Source organism: Muntiacus reevesi, chromosome 3, assembly GCF_963930625.1.
Source record: "Muntiacus reevesi chromosome 3, mMunRee1.1, whole genome shotgun sequence".
Taxonomy (NCBI): Eukaryota; Metazoa; Chordata; class Mammalia; order Artiodactyla; family Cervidae; genus Muntiacus; species Muntiacus reevesi.
Window position 1 is genome coordinate 159,234,782 of NC_089251.1, and position 15,892 is coordinate 159,250,673.

At 45.3% G+C, this 15,892-nt stretch overlaps 1 protein-coding gene and 1 non-coding gene across 2 annotated transcripts in view; both read left to right on the top strand.

Annotated features, from left to right (window-relative positions):
- Nucleotides 1-15,892, top strand: part of PDE10A (phosphodiesterase 10A) — a 552,081-nt gene that overhangs the window by 228,229 nt on the left and 307,960 nt on the right. The gene's annotated exons all lie outside the window — the stretch shown is intronic.
- Nucleotides 14,616-14,719, top strand: LOC136165753 (U6 spliceosomal RNA). Its single transcript, XR_010662735.1, has one exon. It is a non-coding gene; the product is annotated as a U6 spliceosomal RNA (small nuclear RNA).

Consider the following 15,892-nt stretch of genomic DNA (forward strand, 5'->3'; position numbering starts at 1 on the left):
TTTTTTCTCTTGTCCTAGTGTTTGAAGTGGGGGGAGTGCTAGTCTTTGGTTTGCTGCATGTACAAAGCCTCTGTGTGTATTTGCCCCCCATTTTGTCATTTTTCACGTTGTTACCTTTTCACTGGGAAGCACATGTGGCTTAGATGGTGTCCACGTTCCTCCAGATGGGTGTTATTTTGCTTTTGGCAGGTGGCCCAGGAGCAGCACCTCCCTGTGAACCATCCTTGGGCTATTTTTGCCCCAGCGGTGGGCTCCCACACTGCTGAGACACAGTGTTAAGTTAGATCCCAATCCGTGCAGTCATCACGTTTTACTCCTCAGAGAGCTTCCTTTTCACCGAGAGGCCAGGGAGGCGCCTGCTGCCTGCAGTCTCTCTCTCCAGTGAGTAGACCCTTCTAGCTTCCTTTTCCATTGGCACTCAGGCCCTGCAGAGTCCCAGGCCTAAGCTGGTGTCTCAGCTCCATTTCCCCAACTTGCATGGACCCACAGCCTCGTGCCGTATCCACGAACAAGAGGTGAACATGCTTGGGCGCTGGGGTGCTGCATTTGGGTCCTTCAGGCAACCCATGACTATAGGTGCTATTTTTGGCAAAAGGGCATTGTTTCTTTCCCCTCGTGATCAGATTGTCATTCTGTGGTGCATCTGTACAGCAGTTTTTCATATATTGAGCTTTCTTGGCTTCTCTGAAAGCTTGGTGCAGGAAGAAGAGACTGAGGTACAGTCAGTAATGAGAAAGTGGCATTACATCTTTTGAGACAGGAGAACAGTTTAATTTTCTCCTGTCAAACAGCTGGGTGTTTTAATAATCTTAGCCTTTTAAAGTCTCAGACTTTCAAGTTTCCTTACATCTTTGACATGATTTCTCTTTGCACATTCCACCCACACTTTATGAGCATAATGTCGTGATAATGCTCTATTCTTCTACTGTGCTTTTTATTCAGAGAATTCTAAGCACTTTGTAGACCTTGCCGTTTATCCTGACAACACCTTTGCACACTGTGGAAGCTGGTTGGTTAGCAGGAGAGTCTGTTTAACGGGACACGAGGACCAGGGAGCCCAACACTGAAAACAGAATATCAGATTGTCCCGTGAATAAGTTCACACAAGAGCAACCAGAAACATAGGGAGAGTCTTTCCCCCTTCGCCCAGCTCAACGAATGGGCTTCAACCTAAAACAATAGAGAACAAAGTAAGTCGCCATCCTGCATGGTCTTCAGAGAAGAGACTTAATAGGCCAGCTTCCTGCTCGCTTTTGCTTTTTATCTCTGACTTTATGGGGCATGGCGGTGACATTTTCAGCGAGACGAGAACAGAGCTTACTAGGATAACTGCAGCAGGAAAGAAAGCATGTCTGTGGCCCTGATGGACAATGTCGGAAGTGGAGGGCGTGCCGTGTCTGGGGCAGCGCAGCCTTCCTTGGCTCTGAGAACCTGTGGCTCGGGAGCAGGTAGTGGGCAGGCAGCCAGACAGGAGACGGGCATCCCAGAGGACTGTCGCTGGGAGCCAGGGACCTGAGGGCGAAAATGCCAACAGGCTCCTGTAAGAGAGCTGTGAAAAGGTTGCCAGGACATCGTGTGGAGTTGGCTTTAAACCCGGAACCCCGGGTGGTAAAGCCGGGAGAGGAGGAGCGTGAAATAACGGAGGGCAAGGCCGTTACCGGCAGAAAGCTGGCCGAGGTGCTCCAGATGAGGACACACTTCCCTTCGTGGTTCCTGACAGCTAGAGCAAAACAGACAACAGGGTGAATTAATTCAAAATGAGAGGCTTCTCACTGTGTGGTCCATCCCATGCTAGGACTGGTGCAGCTGTAACTTTCTCATAAAAGAACACTTATTTCCCTGTGATAACTAAATCCAAAAAAGTTCATTTTGTGAGTTTCACATAAAGGGATCTGAAAACCATGGGCATGTCTTCAGTAGCAGTTTTACCAAAAATGTAGAGAGATACCTTTATTGTCTCCTTCTTACCTTGACCCTTGATACCAGGTGAAAAGAAAATACTGAGTTTCCTGCAGGTCTAGCTTATCATAAAGACGATAACTCTTTCTGGGCACTTACTGCATCCTAGGCACAGTGCCAAGTGCCCTAATGCCTGAATCCGTACAGTCCTCAGAGTAGCACGATGCAGTGTGTCCATCCTGCGGATAAGGAAACTGAGGCCCTGGAAGGTTAGATGACTCGCTGTTGCTACACTATTGAGAGTGGCAGTGTTAGGGTTCAGACTGAAGTCTTGGCTTTGGAGGGTAGGCGTTTTACTGCTCTGCATCGATAGCAGATGAATAGCGCTTGGATAGGGCTTGGAGAATTATCCTTGAGACGCACTCAGACTTTGATCCCACATGACATTTTTATTGGCTTGCTGTTACTGTGTTAAAGTAACTACTAGGTTTTCTCTTTAGAAAATTAGTACTTATTGATAGCAGCAGTTCATTTTTCCGCTCTTCCAGTAACTAATGCAGAACCCTGGAGTCACCCCTCGCTGGCTCGCCTCCAGCCACACAGGCGCACTCTGTACCTGTACTTGATGTTGTTGTCAGCCGCTCAGGTGCGTCTGGCTCTTTGCGACCACGTGGCCTGCAGCGCTTGGTGCTTCTGCCCTGAAGCCTCTTCCCCAGATAGTCCCCAGGTTCGCTTCTGCAGGCCCTTCCTGTCTCTGCTCAAATGCCCACTTGGCACAGCCCCCTCTCCTGACACCACAGCCCCTTCCCTATGTGACTCCTCCACGGCACTCACCACGTGCCTGCCTGTTGACGCTGCACTGCTCTCCTGTCTCCTGTCTCTCCCAGGGGCTGGCTTTGCCTGTCACGTTCTCTATTACGTCTCCGGAACCCACAGGATGATGGTTCCCCCTGGAGGTGTGGGGTGTAAGGGGGGGACCCCAGAGCTTCTGGTGTGGGGTGGTATTCTGTCGCTGGCCTGGGTACCTGAATCCTGAACTGCTGGCTCACATTTTTGTGTGCGTGCTGTAGAGAGGATAGTGCAGAAAGTCCCCTGGGATCAGAGGGAGTGATGTGTTTGACCAGGGGACCTCAAGTAGAGAAAGACTGCAGAGCAAATGCGGCATTTGGCTTTAGCTGTATAGAATAAGTGGAACATGTCGGTAGAAACAGAGGAGGGGTGTGGAAATGCTGGGAGGAGTGATTTTCCTTCAGCTTTACCTTTGCTTGCCCTCAGGGTCCCCTACTTTTGTTTTTTTAATGCAGCCTTGAGTTTTGAGTGGGCTTGGTTTTTTTTTTTTTCCCTTGTCTTTTAATTGGAGTGCAACTTCTAGTAATTTTTTCAGAAAATATATACAGGTGGCATATTTATTATTTTTTATATATATGTATTATCTTATATATATATAATGGAAGTCTACCAGCTGCCTTCAAAACACGGCTTGACTGCTCAGGTCATTCGATCACAAACAGCAGAAATTGCTTCACTGTCTCCAGCTTGTGGTGGTACCTAGAAGCCTGAAGCTCATCTGGTTTGCCCTTAAAATAACCTGCCTAATAATCCACGGCAGGCATGGTTATCTGAGAACAAATATGAACACTTTCAATATTTGCTCTCCCCTTTGCAGTTTAAAAAAAAAAAGAATGCTCACCCCTGAAGTTATCACCCCTGTAGACCTCGTCAAGTTAATGGTTTTAACCTACTTAAGTCAGAGGTTTACTAAGACTGATCCCATTAGTACAGTGACCCCCACGAACTTTGGATCCATGTGGCTGGACCCCAAGGTTACCCACTGAGCACCCCACTTAGGTGAGGATTGGGTTACTGCCGCCCAGCGGTAGGAGCAAGTGGTGATTATTTATTCTTGGGCTTCCCTGGTGGCTCAGCTGGTAAAGAATCTGCCTTTAATGCAGGAGACGTGGATTTGATCCCTGGGTCGGGAAGATCCCTTGGAGAAGGGAATGGCAATCCACTCCACTATTCTTGCCTGAAGAATTCCTTGGACAAAGGAGCCTGGCAGGCTATAGTCCGGGGGTGGTCAGACATGACTGAGCGACTAACACTTCCACTTTCACTTGTGTCTCTTCACGCAATCTTTTTTTTTAAAAAAAGGTTTCCAACTCTCCATGTTTGAAACAATTGCTTTAAGTAATTTATCCAAATATTCTGATGTTTTACTTTATCTCTTTCTGTCTATAAGTTCAAAAATGAAATCAGGATTAAAAAACTCTATTGTATATTGAGTGTTTTGCTTCTGAAGAAAACTGATACTCAATTTCACTGAAATTGTATTTTCACCAGAAAGTTTTAAATACACACATTTTCCCTGATCTCTCTTTAATTCACGTCATTCAAATGACAGTTCGTCTTCTATGAAAAATGTTTATAATTATGCCATAATATAAGTCAGTCAACACAGAAAGCAGAGTCCCAAAAACTAAGGACGTGGAGATCAACTTGGGCCCTAAAGATCAGAGCTGTTTGGCCCAGGAAGTGGTTTAAGCTTCACTGGGGATGTGAGTGTCTTTGGATGTAGCACAGTCTCTCCCAGGCTGTTCTCTGTTCCTATTCCAACGTGTTTTACATTTTATGTATTTTACATGTTCATGCATCTTCAGTTCAGTTTAGTCGCTCAGTTGTGTCCGACTCTTTGTGACCCCATGGACTACAGCACGCCAGGCTTCCCTGTCCATCACCAACTCCCGAAGCCTGCTCATGTATTTTACCTACACTTTAGATGGCTTAAGAATGCATTTTGCGTAAATATGTTATCATTGCAATATCCTTGTTCTTTTTTCTTTTTTTACTGTTCCAACTCTTCCAGTATTCTCGTAGTCATTATCATATTGGCATCTCGGTGGGGGGAGGCAGTTTTTTTGCATGGTGAAAACTGGCATGTTGGAATTGTAAATGGATTCTTTGTCTTCAGACATTTCTCAAAACGTGTATTGTTTCGGACAAACTCCGCGTGGAAGCAGGAGAGCTAATCTTTGTGCTGGGTCGATGCCAGCACCCACGTCACTCCTAAAGGAGGGGTGAAGCCAGCTCTGAGCTGGTTGACGTTTGTGTCCTCCTCTGCTGGCACCCATGAGTTTCTTCCTGTGACCCAGAAGCTGCTCCGTAGGCGCTTAGAAGAGTAGCTGGGCAAAATGAGAGCAACTGTGTTGACTCTGAGACTCCATAAAAAAGTGTCAGCTGCTCTGATGGGCTTTCAGAGATTCTGCCAGTAGATAACTTTTACTTCTGGGTGCAGGGCCTCGGAAGAAATCCCACACAAGCAGAGTTCCTGCAAACTGCCGTAAATCTCACTGTCTTTATCTTCTGAAAAGTGTGTGTGTGTGTGTTGGGGGTGTGTGGGATTCCTTGAATGGTTGGATTTTTGCCTAGTTTTCTGCTAAAGACTAAGGCCCAGTTGTCTGAGAAGAAAACAATTTAAATCCCTTTTGCTTCTCCCCCCCGCCCCTCATCTCATTTTTGCAAACATACAAAGCAGCTTTGAATTTTGGTCTTTTCAGCAGCATAAGATGAAAAGCAGCTGGACAAAATAAAATGTCTTCATTTTTCTTTGGAAACTTGGGTTATTGAACTTATGTTTCATTAAATAAACAAACAGGCTAAGATTTTTCCTTGCAGTGAATCAAGTGATTGGACAAGAAAGCAAATGATTTATTCATTTCTTTTATAGTTTTTGATCTCCTGGCCCTCTTCCTCCTATCTGTTCCCTCCAAATTTCCATAAACATTTTCAATTCTTAAGTAGACCACTGTGGCCTTAGGAAAATAACCAATGAGCCGGCCCAGGAGACACAGGCCATCTGACAATTTGGGGCTGGCTTTCTTGCAGTAATTCCTTCCCGGACCCTGAACTCTTTTCAGGGAAAGGAAGGAAGAGGAAGAGACACCTAGAATTAACTTTGTAAAAATCCCCGGTCTCCTGGAAAGGCTCCTTGGCTTCAGCAGGCATGAGTTCCTCCCGATTCACCGGAGGGCAGTTCGGTTTCTCTGACAAGCTCTACATGCTGACCTCTGACGTAAGCTCCTGAGCAAGAATCATGACACAAAGTTAAGTAAAATTTGGCTGCAACGTTGGTGTGTGATTCTGAAGAGGAAACGGGTGTCGGTTCTCAAGAACTCTCCTCTGTATTAGTCATGGAGCTCCTGCGGCCAGCGCTTCTGTGTGAAGTCAGCCCTCAGCTCATCCGGGGGGGCCCAGTGTGCGGTCATCACAGCTGGGAAACCGTGTCCTGCCCGCGCTGGGCCCACAGCACGGATCCGGCCCGGAGGCAGGGTGGCTGGCAGGGCAGCAGAGATGCCTCAGCGTGCGCTCCCCTCCGGGGCCGCAGAAGGATCCGTTCCCTTGGACTGTCTGTTGACACGACGGCACACTCACATTTTCTTCTCCATAGACTTGCCCATCTGCCCTTGGGGTTGCTTTCTGTTTTGTTGGTTTGGAGCACATTTGGGCTTCTCTGTAATCTCCAGTTGAGTCACAAATGAGGTGGAGGGCTTTTCCCAGAGGGGAATTTCGGCTTGTTTTTCTTGAGTAGGCATCTGTTCTTCTAAAATACTTTGCTGTGTGTTCAACTCAGCAAGGGATGTCCTGTGTGATTCTGTGCCCTGATGTCAGGAGGGATGGGTCTGCCCAGAGAAGCTGCTTCTCAGGCTGGGTGGGATCCACCGGGCACCCCCACCCCGCCTCTTACAAACAAGCCAGCAAGGATGACTAGTCCAGTAGCTTTCTGACTTGCACTCACTGAGCTTTTGCATGCCTCCTCCCACCAGCTTTCTCCTCAGTTTTTTTAGCCCTGTGGTCATCTCTTCAGGTTTTTGCTGACATTACTTGAATTTTATCATCTGGGTAGTCATTTATTTTGCTTACTTATAAGACTGACTATGGTAAAGTTTTGAAGATTTTCATCTAACTGTTGAGGATAATTCTTTTCCCCAGGAGAAAAACAAATTTTTTTGATGTTTCCTCATTATATTTTTCTCAACATGATAATGTTTTCCACTTCTGTAGAATGTTCTCAGTTTATATATCTGATTGCTTCAGAGAATACAGGACTGCTGGAGTTCCGGTATTCTTCCTCCCTCGCTTCCTTCAAGAGCTGGAGCACTGCAGGACATGTACGTTCTTCTGGGATGGTTGTCTTCGCTCTGTGAAACCCTGGAAGTTTATCCTGTAAACCATGTGACTCCTTGGTTCTTCCTCCCGCTGCCTTGCACATGCACAGTAGCACAGTATATTATATGCTTGTCTGTTAAATCAAGTAGAAATGGAGCTGTTATTTCTAAGACCATATTCTCAACAGTGGGTGTGAGCCTCTGAAGAACAGGCGGCGCTGATTTCACTCGACTTCTGTCGCTTGTACAGGTGAACAGGGGCCTTCCAAACCCCTGCACTCACAGCCGTCTCATTCACCAGGCAGGTGGGCAAGCTGCCACGTCAGATTTTGTAGATGATGGCATGGAGCTGCAGGTCCAGCTGGACACGTGGTGATGGTCGATAGTGGCAGAGAGAGTATGTCTTTTTGGGAAGCAACAGAGGAAGAACCTGGAGGCAAAAAGGTGGTGGCAGGGGAGGCCTTCAGTCAGACTCTAAGGAGAGATAAGTAAAAACGGCTGACCTTCCCTGTAAGTATCACAAAGCCGTGAAGGGCATCTTTAGGAAGAGGGAGTGACGAAGCGGCCACGAGCCTTTAGCAGTCACCGTAACCAGGTCCTCGAGCCTGACTGCACAAGTCTCGTGGATTCTCGTGGATTCGGAACAGGAAAAGACCTGAAATGAACAACCTGCAGTGTCTCGGTCTTCTGCGTCCCTGGAGAGGGAGCCTGCCTCTGCGGCAGTGAGAAGGACGACCCTGGAACCCGAAGTCGTCTCCACGGATGCTCAGCCGTCTCCAGCTTTCGAGCGTTTAACCTGCTTGACTGCACCCTGTGGATTTCTCTCTGCATTTCCTTCTACCCAGTTATTGGTAATAGAAACAAACCTCGTTTGATTAGAGCCATTTCCCAGTAAATGTGGAAATTTGAACAAACTTCCATTAATTACACTTGTAAGTATAGCTTAGAGGAGTTACAAGGACCTGGTAGGCGTGATAAAAGAAACTTTGAAATTACACTTGGCGTAGTCAAAGGCTAAGTGCCTAGATGGATCTCATGAAGATATATATACATATATATATACAAATTACTGTTAATATTTCCGGTTAGTAAAGACACGTTACAAGCCTCGATTTTAGGTAGTCTTTTCCTACCCGTCCAGCAGCCTGCCTGATGCTCTGTCAGATGATATCATGGCAAAATAATAACTTAATTCTGCATCTGCGCAGCTCTTCTGATGTTCTTACCACATTTTCACATCTGTAACACTCTTGGTTTCAAAATGGCCCTGAGAAGAACAGTAAAGAATTTAAAACCTCATTTTATAGATGAAAAACCTATAGAGAGGGAGATTAGACTTCTAGCGTCTTTTCCAAATCCATCATCACCATGCTATGAATTTAAATAAAATCTCCAGTTTTGCATAATGTGTATATGGCAAAGTCTCCCAGCATTAAATCTTCCTCTCGTGACCCTATGTATGCACACAGATTAAGGCCATTTTATATGGAGTATATTGCTGACTAATCTTCAGACTTTTAATTTTGATGAACTGCATGCTACAAACGTTAAACTTGTAGCATACACCAAAAGCCTGATTAGTCTTGATAGCTTCTATAATTAATGGCATGCATTTCTCAGTGAAATAAAGTTCTATTTTTTCAGTTTCTCTCAGAGGAATTTTATTATTTGAATGAAGTTCACAGACTGACCTTCAAGGGAAAATTAAAAAAAAAATCAAACTCTTACTTTATTCCTCATTTGTTCATACATCTTCAGAATTGGCTTGAAAATGAAAGTGTTACTGGTCAGTCATGTGTGACTCTTGTGACCCCATGGACTGTAGCCCACCAGGCTCCTCTGTCCATGGAATTCTGCAGACAAGAATACTGGAGCAGGTTGCCATTTCCTTCTCCAGGGGATCTTCCCGACCCAGGGATCGAACCCAGGTCTCCTGCATTCCAGGCAGATTCTTTACCATCTGAGCCACCGGGGCAGCCCTATGTGTTTTGGTCACTGGGAGACTCAGAATCCGCATGGCGCGCTGGGGACTTGGGAGCGTGACAGACGTAGCCTGGATTTCCAGCTGCACCGCTCCCTGCCTGTGCCCTGGTGAGCACGCCCCTCTGCTGAGTGTGAGCAAGTGAAATTTCGTGTGAAAGAGGACCATGAAGGCTTACTGTTTTCACCGGATATTTCACATTGTCAGCAGAAGGACTCAGACGTCATTGTATACTAGAGAGAAAGCGCTCACCCCCACCTCCTGAGAAAGTGAGGAAGAGAGAACGCAGGTGGAGAAGTGGACAAAGGAGAAACTGAGACGTGTCTGGAGTGACTCTCAAGACTTGTCACTGCCGTCCAGGTGAGAGGTCCACTGCGTCCCCCGCTGGGCACTCTGAACTGCCACGCTGGTGTGACTGCCTCTGGCCAGGTCCGCTTTGGGGTCACAGCTGTGTGTCTATCTCCTCGGCTGGACTGTACGTAACCAGAGAGAGGGGGGTGAGGGCCTGATCATTCACCTCGTTGTCTAAAGCAGAAGGTGAGGTGCCTGAGTTCATGTTTTGTTTATATCAAATCAAGAGGAGTTATTATATATTAATTCAAGCAAAAAGACTGTCCAAACTAAGCTTCTGGGTGCAAAACATAGATTTATTTATTTTGGAACAACTTTTATGAAAGGGTTCATAAGATCAATGGGCTTTGTTGTTTCACCTGCAAATGTGTGACATAATGTTAACTGATTTATCAGCATGCTCAGCAGGAGGAAAGGCCCTGAACTTTGTTATATACCAGACTTTGCAAGAGTCTTGCCTTACCTGGTGGTGTTCTGTCATGAATATGAATAAAAATGAACGCTTTAACACTTGTGTCATTGTTATAAACCACTTGTGCAGAATTAGGTCAAAGGAATCCACCTTCCGTTTTTCACAGATAATGGTAAATGTAGCAGGAAATCCATCATATTTGCTTTTATCACAGTACGGGGCATATATGGAAATAGATTTCCATAAAGTTCATCCAACCTCAAGATGAGGTTAATCTAGTAGAATTATCTGATATAACCCTGTAATTGATTCTTTATCACTCAAACAATTGGAGGGAAATATATTTGATTAAATTTATAAATTTGTGCTCTAACACCCACATAAGAAATCACCTTGGAATCCCTAGGTTTAGAGAAGAGTGTGATGCCCTGAGAACTGTAATTTCAGTGCCAACAATCAGTTGCTCAATGTGACAAGATTGCAATCCACAGTCCTCAGAGGAAATTTTTAACAGTTTCATTAGAGCCTCAGCTTCTCTTAATTTGTATATCAGTATCTTTTTGTCTAGACTGTACTCACTTTATGTTATTTAACATTACAGTAAGTGAATTAAAAGAAGTGCAAAAATGTGTAAGATGGGTGATATTTGTGGGCCAGTGAGTTTACAGATGGGGCTGGTGTGCCCACCGGATGTGAAGGTCCAGAGCTCCTGCTCCTCAATGACTGAGTGTGGTAGGGAGGGCAGTGGATGTCCTTCCTTTCTGTTTACTACAAAGAAACTGTTTACCACAAAGAAACTGTTTACCAGAAAAAACATCCGGATTCTAGTGCTTTTTAATTCGCTGTAGATCATGGATGGAGTCTGGAACCACTTACGATGTAAGTGGCATTCCAGTATGGACAGGAAATAAGGGTGACAGAAAAGCCTCCCCAGAGTTGAGAGGTTCACATTCAACATCCCTCCTGGAAAATTCTCTTGGGTCTGAATTCACACCCCAAAGTGTCATTTACCTTGAAGCAATTAAAAAGTAACACAGTGTTTTCAAGTTAAGAAGTCATGAATTGGATTGGGGATGACATCGTTTCTTACCAAACACTTAAATATTTTTGAAGCGTACTTTCCTAGCTCAAGGTTCAGAGGAAGTGATGGAAAGCATGAAGTCATCAGCCCTTCATACTAGAGGTCGGTCTCAGCCAGGGCGAGAAAGCCCTTGTTTCCTTGTCCTCCTGTCCTGCCCAACAGGGCCCCAGTTCTAGTCCCAGCAGTGCAAGGCAACACATTTTGTTTTTGAATAGCTCAATAAAAAGTTCTTTATAATGAGTCAGTCTCTCTCTCCATATAATTCTTTTAGTCTTCTGCATTAAAAAATGTCTAATGGCTGGTTTGTATGACATTCTTAATTTCTCAGACTACAGATGTTGTGCTTAGTTGCTGAGTCGTGTCCGACTCTTTGTGAGCCTGTGGGCTGTAGCCCACCAAGCTCCTCTGTCCATGGGATTCTCCAGGCAAGAGTACTGGAGTGGGTTGCCATGCCCTCCTCCAGGGGACCTTCCCAACCAAGGGATTGAACCCAGGTCTCCCGCATTGCAAGCGGATTCTTTATCATCTGAGCCACCCCAGAAGCCCACGACTACATATTGTCCCCCATTTATCATGGTTTGGCTTTCGATTTTCAGCTTTACAATCGTGTGGAAGTGATACGTGTCCAGTAGAAACGGTTCTCCGAATTTTGAATCTTGATCTTTTCCAGGCAAGGGACGTGTGGTTTGCTCCCCTCCCCTGATGCCAGGCAGTGGCAGTGAGCTATAGCTCCCAGTTAGTCCCGAGATCACAAGGCTAAAAGGCCAATACACTTCCAACTGTTCTGTTTTTCACTTTCAGTACTGTATTAAATAAATTTCATGAACTAGTCAACACATCATAAAATAGGCTCTGTGTTAGATGATTACGCCCAATTGTAGGCTAACGTATGTGTTCTGAGCATGTTTAAAGCCGGCTAGGCTAAGCTGTGGTGTTCAGTAGACTAGGTGTATTTTAGACTTAATAGTGTTGTCCACTGATGATGGGCTTATGGGGAAAGCCCCGTTGTAAGTTGAGGAAGAACTGTAGTCCCAGGAAACAGTACGTGCTCCCCCTGTGATTGCTCTTTGCCAACTTCAAGACCCTGCATGAACAGAGCCAGTGGCCTCCTTAGACCTTGGGACTGAGAACAGCAGTGCGTAAGTGGCCAGGCCAGGGCAGGGGATTGGTTGGTGTGGTCGTCCATTTCTGGAGACTGGACTTGCATTCATTCATCCTAGAGTTGTATCACAACTCCCTACCTCTTACCAGTCACATCAGGTCACCTGCTGAAATTCAGTGATGGAACCAAGGACTGCCTCTCCTGAGGCCACTCACTTCCACCATATACTCTTGTGAGCTCAGTGTGTTGTGATCTCAATTGTTGGTTAAGGCGATGGCATTTGCATTATTTGGTCCATGTAAATATTCCTCATATCTGAGCTACATAGAACTCCATATTTTGATCTTGTGTAACTTATTTTCCCTGTGCTTTGAATTAACCTTGTTTTTTGTGTGCTTTATTTTTTAGCTATATCTTAGTTTGAATATTTTCCCCAAATGCGCTAACAGATTTGTCACAGCTAACAAGCCAGTTTCCAAATTTACTCCAAACGTGTTTAGAGCGCTCACCAGCTCCGTGGTCTGTTCCCTTGGAGCGCTCTCCCAGCACCTTCCGCTCCGGCTCGCTGGAAGGGCCACATCTGGTGCACACTGCGGTCCTAGGAGCTGCCTCCATCAGCAGCCGGGGCCGTGCCTGGGAGCCCCCTCTATCTGGTGCTTCTCTTCTTGTTGGTTTGCGCCCTCACTGTGCTAGAACGCATCATCTAGTACCTTTCTGACAAAGGGTACCTGGGAGTAAACAGTTTGAGACTGTGTGTGTCTGAAGATTCTTTCTACCTCCCTCCGAATTTCCAATGGATGCAGAATTCCAGGTTGGAAGCCCTTTTTCGTCTGAGCTCTGGACACTTTGCTCCACCTTCTTCTAGTGTCCAGTGCAGTTCTTGAGAAAGAGAACACCGTTCTTCCTCCCTTCCCCTTGTCTGCGGCCTCTCCTTCCCTGGGAGCTCTTGGACGCTGTTCTGGATCTCCGCTGATGACAGACTTAACCATGTCACCCTTATTTCTTGTCCATACTGTAATGCCACTTACACACTTACATTGTAAGTGCTTCCAGACTCCATCCAAAAAAGCAATAGGATTGCTTTTTAATTCACTGTAGACCATGGATGGAGTCTGGAACTCTGGGGAGGATTTTTTGGACTCTTTCTCTTGTCCCAGGCATGTGATACGTCAGACAGTCCAGAGACTTACTGGAGAAGGAAATGGAAACCCGCTCCAGTGTTCTTGCCTGGAGAATCCCATGGACAGAGGAGGCTGGTGGGCTGCAGTCCATGGGGTCACACAGAGTTGGACCCAGCTGAGCAACTGAACAACAATAGCAGAGATGTACATGCTTCAGTCCTGGGTTATTTTCCTTATTATTTCTTTCTTCTGTTGTTTTTATTTTTCTGTGTTGACTTAATCCTTATTTTTTAATCTTTTCTCTTCTCTTGCTATTTTTGTATTTTTGTTCCACTTTCGAGAGTTTTTCAATTTTTTCCCTGAAATTCTCCACTGATTTTTACACTTTCTAATATTCTATTTTTCCAAGAACTCTTTGCTGTTCTCCAGTTGTTCATTTTATAACATTCCTTTTACCATGTATATAATATATTTTCTTCTCTCTCTGAGAATATTACAGTGTTAAGAACTTTTTTTTCCTTCTCGTGGTCTCTTTCCAAGGTTCTTTTAACTGCTCGTGATTTTAGCCTCAGTCTTCCATGTTGGAGACTTTCCTTGACTATTACATTATCCTTCACCATCCTTTCCTCCTTAAGGATGATGCCTGGAAAGCAAATTGGCAGCTCCGGTACGTGGGAGGGGTGTCAGAGGTCGTGGCCTGGTGAGCTCGCTGTCGAGTGACTGCGTGGGGCGACCTCGCGTGTCGGTGGCCGCAGGCCTTGTCTTCGGCGCAGTCCGTTCTGGGGAAGCGCCCTCCTGTCTCCTGTCAGGGCAGGGTGGGCGCAGGTGCAGGCGCTTGGACGCGCGCATTCCAGCAGCCGCATAGGAACAGGCAGCTGGGGCGGTGGCGGGGCGCCTTCCATGCAGAAATGCCGATTCTCCCTGTGCTCCAGCCGGTCGGGAGCCTCGGCTCTGCCCTCCTCTCTGTGCAGCCTTCTCGGTCCTCTCCCCAGTCAGCCTGTCTGACTGCAGACTCTCTGCCTCCGTCTGTCCCAAGAATAAATCCTTTGCTTCTTCTAGGGATGGGGGAAAGTGTCTGTGGGTCTGGACTCTCAATGTAAGGCTTTCACACGAACCCCCTTGTTTAAATCAATATCTAATTTCCTTGAAATACGTCTTCATCCCAGCTTCCATCTGTAAATTATGGAAAATTGGTAAGAGGACCTAAAAATCTTGCTGTGTCCCTGTTGGTTTGTCATGAGAGTGGGAAAGACATTGGCATAAGCCTGGAGAATAATTATAGAATGTGTGCGAGTCAGGGTCATAACCGTAAGGAAACGCTTCACTGCGAGTGCCGGAGGCAAAGCCAGGCTTAAATAGTGACAGTTAAAGCATCTGGTGGAGCCAGGATAAACACGTGGAATCCTCAAGTTAGACAGTGAGAGCGTTTATTACTGTAAGTGTATCATAAACAGTCTTATTTTCATATACTTATGTTAATGCATTTCTTCCAAGGATTTTGTTTCAGTGCTTGGTTTGGCAGAATGTGTACTAAAATTGAAACTTAGGGAAGAATAGCATGGCTTATGTGCAAGGATGACAAGAAAATTTCTGCTATATTTTACATTTTCAAAAAATTAACTCAAAATTTACCAAAGGCCTAACCATATAAGTTAAAACTATAAAACTCTTAGGAGAAAATAAAGAGAAAACTTTATGATCTTGTATTTACAATAAAATTGCCTGGATATGATACAAAAAGCATAGATGACAATGAAAAAGGGATAATTGGACTTCATCAAAATTTGAAAGTTTTAATTTTAATTTTGGGCACAATAAACAGAGTAAAAAGGCAGCCCACAGAATGGGACAGAATGTTTACAAATCATGTATCTGATGATGGATTGCTATACAGACTGTGTAAAGTACTCCTGCAACTCAACAACAGCAAAAATCAATCTGATTAAAAAACGGACAAAAGACTTGAATAAACATTTCCCTGAGGAAGGCACACGAATGTTCAGTAAGCACGTGAAAAGATGCTTAGCATTAGGAAGCATTAGAGGAACACAAGTCAAGACCACAGTGAGACACCACTTCACATCCCTCAAGGTGACTGTTATTTTTTTATATATAAAAGGGAAAATAAGAAAAGACCAAGAGCTGCTGAGGATATAGAAATATTGGGCCCTTATGCAGTGTGGATGGGAATGTGAAAATTATCCAGCAGCAGTGGAAAATAGTGTGATGACTCTTCAAAAAATGAAACATAGGATCATTATATGATCCAACAATTTCACTTCTGGAGTATACCCAAGAGACGTGAAGGCAGAGTTCAAAGAGGTGGTTGCACATGCCTATTTATGGTAGCATTGTTCACAGTTGCCAAAAGGTAGACGCAACCTAAGTGTCCATCAAGGGATGAATGGGTGAAAGAATGTGGCTATATCCACTGAGTGCAATGTTCTTCACCTTAGAGAGGCAGAGAATTCTGACACATACAACAACATAGATGAAGCTTGGGCTGTATGTTAAGTGAGATAAACTCAGGTTGCAAAAGGACAGATACTGCACGATTCCACTTACAGCTCCTGGAGTAGTCAGACCGACGGAGGTGGAAAGTAGAATGGTGGTTTCCAGGGCTTGGAGCGGAAAGACCAGGGAGGCGGCTCTCAGTGGGCCCAGAGCTTCAGTTGAGGAAGATGGAAAGACTTTTGGAGACAGACTGTGGTCGTGTCTGTATAGCAAGGTGAGTGTACTTAATGCCACAGAACCAAACACCTTAAAAAGGTAAAAATGGTAAA